Here is a 6,630-nt window from a genome sequence, read left to right as displayed (position 1 = left end):
TCATTATAGGTTGAGACCCTGGTTGTTTTCTTATCATACATAAAAAGAGCTCCGGGTCGATCAACGTTTGGAGAAGGTTCTCGAGTTTTTGAAACCATTTTTCCTTTTGCCACGTTATCTCCATATCTATTCTAATCCTCATGGTTACTAACTATCAGATAGTGGTTCCCGACGGTTCTTGAGTTTCTGAAACCATTTTTCCTTTTGCCATGTTATCTCCATATCTATTGTAATCCTCAGGGTTACTAACTATCAGATAGTGGTTCCCCTTTTCGTCTCGGAATCTATCTCCATCATCATAGACTCAAATTATCTCTAGTCTCTCAGCAGGCCTTTCTTCAATACAAATACACTTGCGTCCTCGATAGTCAGAGTAAACTAGGGCTCCCCTCGAGTTTGTTCCTTCTAAGAAGATTAGAGTGAACTTGGAATCGTTCAAAGGATTTAGGGAGGTGCTTCCTCCTAGCATTGGTCCTTCCTTGGAGAAACCTCCTGGCTGTTGACTACCCATCATGAAGAAGGACTTATTGTTGAATCAAAGAGAGAGAGCGTAGGTAGAAGAGAAGCGTAGGTAGACGAGAGGAGAGAGAGAAAACACCATCATATGCAATCCCCAAAGTGTGTCCAATGACTACATGAATGAGTTTATATAGAGGGGACCAGGGTGCTATAGATAGAGACACTATATATAGCTCAACACCCCCACTCAAATGAAGGTCCCTAACCCTTGGAGCCTTCAAGGGAAAAACCCACAGCTCTATATATACCCACGGTTATATTAAAATATTTCAAATGTACATTTACAATGTTCAAAGGAGCTACATCACTCTTGTTTTACAATGTGCCCTTTCAAAGGTCTTCTTATAATCCAAGATATAGATGATTGAGCTACTGCAAATTCTTTGGTAGAGCAACTTCAATATCCTTGAGCCCCCATGCATATTGCTTGATGTGATTTAAATTTTGTAACAATATCAACTCAAGAAACATATCGAAACGTGAAGGTTAGAAATAACCACATCACATTGTCCTTGAAGACGGTTCGCGACGCCGCTTTGGAGACAACATAGAAACAAATGTAATGTCGATGCAAATCACATGTGCACACACATATACAATGTCGACATAAAATAAATGTGAAGGGGCCCAAAAAAATTCAAATTATGTAATCATCATGGTGTCACACACCATGGCATCAAAGCCGCTCTTTTTATGTAATCATCATGGTGTCACGTACCATGGCATCATGGAACTCTCCATGGCATTAAAGACGCTCTTTTTATATAATCATCATGGCTTCATGTACCATGGCATCATGGAACTCTCTATGGCATCAACGATGCTCTTTTAAATTTCTTATTTGATCATCAAAAGTCAAATACAAAATGAGACGCTAATATAGATGACAAAATATGTGATAAGTATCAAAGTGGGCGAAATAAAAATCATGGCTTCACTAACCATAGCGATGAATAGAGAGGATGCAAACGCATAATTGTAACATCACCTTGCATTACCAGAAACCATAGCCATGGATGAAGAAAATAAAGACGCATCACGTAATATCACCTTGCATCATCAAGAACCATGGCAATGGATGATAACAAATAGAGACCTATAATCATTGAAAACAATCCATAAGAAATCAACGATAAAATAACATAAACATCACTTTTAAAATGTTGACATAGGAGTGACAGAAGCAAATCTATAACATAAGCATGACTTTTTAAATTTTCACATAGAAGTGACGAAAAGTAATCGAGATCGAGTCCTATCGATACACGGAAGTGATGAACATTGAGTGTCTCACAACCATGAAGCTAGATAGGAAAGATGCGGCAACCGTTATGCCCATAGCAGAAAATAGTGAGATGATCACTATCAAGATATACCTAGAAGCCCAAAGGAGAGGCCTTAACAGAGGTCTGTTCTATGATGGAAAATGTAACGGACCACGTCCAGGCGAAATGTAATAAAACTGGTCATGCATGCTTTTTACTCTTAAAATAATGTGATTTCTTCTTAAATTAATAGCATGATCATTAATTTCGACAAGGTAAAAATAGCCTGTTCCTTGATGTGTTGCCACCAGCCGCAATGTGAGGCACCCCATTGAGTGGCTTCAAAGTCGCAAGGGTAACTAATTCCCTCTCTCTGTGCAATAACGTTGAAAATTTGTGTGTGTGCGCATGGGTTGAGAACACGCAGATTCTGCAACCTTATAGGAAAGAGCGCACCTGACGTGATCGATGGGCATGGTGGCTTCAAGCTCGTCATAGTAGCGGCCCAACTTATTAATCTAGCTGGTTCTCTACACACACACACACACACACACACACATATATATATATATATGAACTTCACTTCTAAAGAGGTGCAGTAAGAAAAAAACCCATCAGCAGTCCAACACGTTAATTAGCGTCCCCTATAATTAACAAAGAATTTTTGCTGGAACTAAATAACTAGCAAAGCCTTGGCAGTTCTATAATTAAGAGACCCTTTAATTAAGAGAACCTTGGCAGCTCTTAAAATAACGCTAGTCTAGCAGCGCGAAAAGCAAACGTTGAGTGCCTAGCTATTATAAGAAGCAAGCACCGTAACTCGCCACCTGTCCAGCATGCCCACGATAGAGCTTTATCACTCAACAAGATCTATGGAGTACGATAGAGCTACAGACAAGTCTAGTTTTACATATGCGATTTTTGGATTGCCTACTCTCTACAAGACTTTGTTGCCATGTCAACACCAAGCACACATGACACTAGTCTCTGCAATCGGTTCCTCTGTTTTATTTGCAACCAACTCATGCCTACGACAGATCAGGTAAAACCTCACAGCCTCATGCTAATGAAGCTTGCATCTGCGTGCATATATTAACGCCTACACCCTAGCTGCCTAAAAGTATGCGACCTCTTCCAGAAGAAAACAGCCGTTTACGTGCAGATCTGAGATGAAAATCGAGAGGATCATAAGAATAAAGTGCAGCATACATGTAAGGTCTCTACTTTCAAATTGCACACAAGTTCTATTATGCATTTTCATTTTCACTCCTTATTTAAGATATTCGAGTTCAAATTATGAATCGTAGGTTGAGAAAACCTAGAAATTAAAATTTATGCTACAAAATTCTGACATGTTTAGCTATATGAATCACTAACTAACTTATTGCAAGACTTATTTACTGATTGTAGAATTTTCTTTTACTACTGTAAAGTTAATATAAGACCGTAAAGTTTAACTTAAAAATGTAAAGTAAATTATCATTAAGGAAATAAATAAAATAATTATAAAGACAAAAGAATACACAGGGATGACAAATGAAGGCACATGGACTCACATAGGAGGGGACAAAGTGGGACACACTGTCACATGAAAAAGGAGAGGCTACTCTTGACTAATCTTAATGAGGGGGGGCCTGTGTGGCCTTATCTTTTGATGATAATGACAAAGTGGTCAAGCTCATGGGTACCACAAGGGTACCAAAAACGCGGATATGATTTTTGAAGGAAAAAAAAAGAAAAAAAAATTATATTTTTTGAAAAAAAAAGGTTGGACGTTTTCTTTTCTGCTATAAATAGAGCATCCATGCTCACACTTTAGACATAGAGATTGCCTCTATAGTGCTCACGAAGTGCTGCCACTTCTCTTAGAGAGAAGGCGTCCACAAACCACTAAGAGAGCAAAAACTTTAGTGGACTAATAAGGTGCGTATTAATTGAGCAGTCAATTAGTTTTAAGAAGGATATACTCTAATCTCTCTAATGGATTAGTAAGATTCAATTAGTTATGTGTGTGTGTGCTATCTATTACTCTAATCTCTAATGGAGTAGTAAGATTCAATTAGCTATGTGTGTGTGTGTGCTATCTCTTACTCTAATCTCTCTAATAGATTAGTAAGATTCAATTAGTTATGTGTGTGTGTGTGTGTGCTATCTATTACTCTAATCTCTAATGGATTAGTAAGATTCAATTAGCTATGTGTGTGTGTGTGCTATCTCTTACTCTAATCTTTCTAATAGATTAGTAAGATTCAATTAGCTTTAAGAAGGATATGTGTGTGTGATATCTTTTACTCTAATCTTCTAATAGATTAGTAAGATTCAATTAGCTTTAAGAAAGATATGTGTGTGTGTGTGTGCTATCTTTTACTCTAATCTTTCTAATGGATAGTAAGATTCAATTAACTTTAAAAAAGATGTGTGTGTATGTTTTCTCTTACTCTAATCTCTCTAAGTATACCTACTCTCTCTAGTTAGTACATCTTCACTATTAACTTATACATTGTTAATTGAAAGTTAATACATAACAGAACTCATCATATTCTTATTATACATGATGAAATTCTCATTCACCAATTTTATTGTCAATTAGATTAAATAGAATTTTGAATAATACTAAAAACTTGATTTAGTTAAAGTATAGAAATTGAAGTTAGAATTGGATTAGAAATTTGAAGCATAAAAGTAATGCATTCCTAAACTTTCACTCATAGTTTACACATTTAATTTTTAATTAATTACGATTAGCAAATATTTGATGTATAGAAATTAGATATAAAACAACAACACTAAGTGTGAATCCGAGTTGGCGAGGGTTCAAATTACAGACTCTCTTTGGAAACAAGGAGATTACTAGGAAAATTGACCAATTTAAAGTTCTAAGTGTATAATATAAGTGTAGTACAAAAAAATGGCTCCAAAGCATGCTCGAACACAAGGCGCTAATGATCATGAAGCCGGTACAAGTAACAGTGGAACTCCTGCAGAACATAATATGTCTCCACCAATCGGACCAATCGGAGCTATGGTACTGGTTAGTATTGCAGTTTCAAGTTATGCATCATTGCATATGCGAAACCATAGGAATATATTATTTACCTTATGAAAAGAAAACACAGACCGAAACCACGGAGCTTAACCCCAAGAAACTCGTCATATGTTTGACAAGTAGGAAATATTGTCTGGTTAAACTGGTTTCTATAGGAAAGAATGTTTGTTCAAAACCTTCGGTATGGTTTCTCTCAAGTCTCTCTACTTATTAGCACTGGTATTATGTGGCAGTTTCCGAGGCGTGAGATGACACCCAAGATGGCACCGCTAATGCTGTGGTGGGAGTACACCCAGATTAGCCCAGCTGGATACTGCGGTTTTGTTTTGTCGTGGTGTGAGGATGACGCCCAGATTGGCACCGTTGTTGCTGTGACAGGAGTACGTCCAGATTAGCACAACGAATACTTGTTGAGTAGTATGGGACGCTCATGAGGACAAGGGTTTTTATAAATAATGTATATACCGATCGGACATAATAGCGTCAGTAGCGATTCTTGAGTGAACCTAATCCAAGGGTTGTTGGTTTAAAATTGGACGACTTCTTGTTTGACAATTGTTTGTAATACTGTTTGAAGGGCTGTTTTAACGAACCAGTATCATAAATAAAGTAAAGGAACATGTATGTTTAAACAGTGTGTTAGTAATTAGATAACAAAAGAAGGGTGAGTGTGGTGTGGAAAGTGGGAGAATGATACCCCGACGGTATCATTCTATGGACGGGTGGACCCGATGAGTCAGGTAACTTTCCAGCGCTAGAATTCTTTTTTAGTCATAAATCTTAAAAGAAACAAACTTTGGCGGCTGTGCTTCTGAAACATGAAGAAAAAAGCGCACAGGTTGGTCACTCTAAGATTTATACTTTTAGGTATAATTGATTATAGATAGTTTTTAGATAGGGTTATGGTGGTCACGCTCCGCCATAGCGAGATAGGACCAATCCTTCACTAACGGTTCATGCCCGTGGCTATGTAGTAGCTAAGGCAATGTCCGTTGGTTTTTCCTTATCAGAATTGGAGACCTATAAAAGGTACTCCTCTCCTCTCGACAAGGGGCAGGGACCTCACAATAAACTATCTACATTGATGGGCTACCAGTGTTTTGGAGAGCGACAAGTACTGCGGTAATCACATACTTATCATGAAGAAGTAGCAATATCACCGCCGGCTTACATTAATAAAAGTGCTAAATTGGACTGCTTTAGGTCTGCGAGCTTGTTCACGAAGCCATGGCAAAATTTCTCTTGGCACAGGCCTATAGCCTTACGTAGGCATGCCTATGGCCTTACATAGGATAGATGAGAGAACTCCCGCGGAGGTCCGGGGATCATACAACCTCTTGCAACTGCTTTCTCACACAAAACACCTTCTTGCTCATAAGTTTCAAACCCAAAATAGACAGCTTCTTGAATCTCACGCAATTCAGGCAGAATATTGATCGATAATTTATACAACTATATACTTATCTTCATGATTTGTCGAGACCTAACATCTCCTCTTTATGGTCTTTGTGGTCGTGTGCTCCGATACCATGTTGAATCAAAGGGAGAGAGCGTAGGTAGATGAGAGGAGAGAGAGACAACACCATCATATGCAATCCCCAAAGTGTTTCCAATGACTACACGACATGAGTTTATATAGAGGGGACCAGGGTGCTATAGATAGAGACATTATATATAGTTCAACACTTATCGGATGAAGTGTCGGTAACACTACCCTCCTCAATGATCGGTGCTATTGGATCTAACCTTGCCTGAGTTACACTCTCTTCGGTGGACACTAAGCTACCCTGATCACGTGCC

This window comes from Adiantum capillus-veneris, chromosome 12 (assembly GCF_014529385.1).
Source record: "Adiantum capillus-veneris isolate H3 chromosome 12, ASM1452938v2, whole genome shotgun sequence".
NCBI lineage: Eukaryota > Viridiplantae > Streptophyta > Polypodiopsida > Polypodiales > Pteridaceae > Adiantum > Adiantum capillus-veneris.
This window is presented reverse-complemented; position numbering follows the sequence as displayed.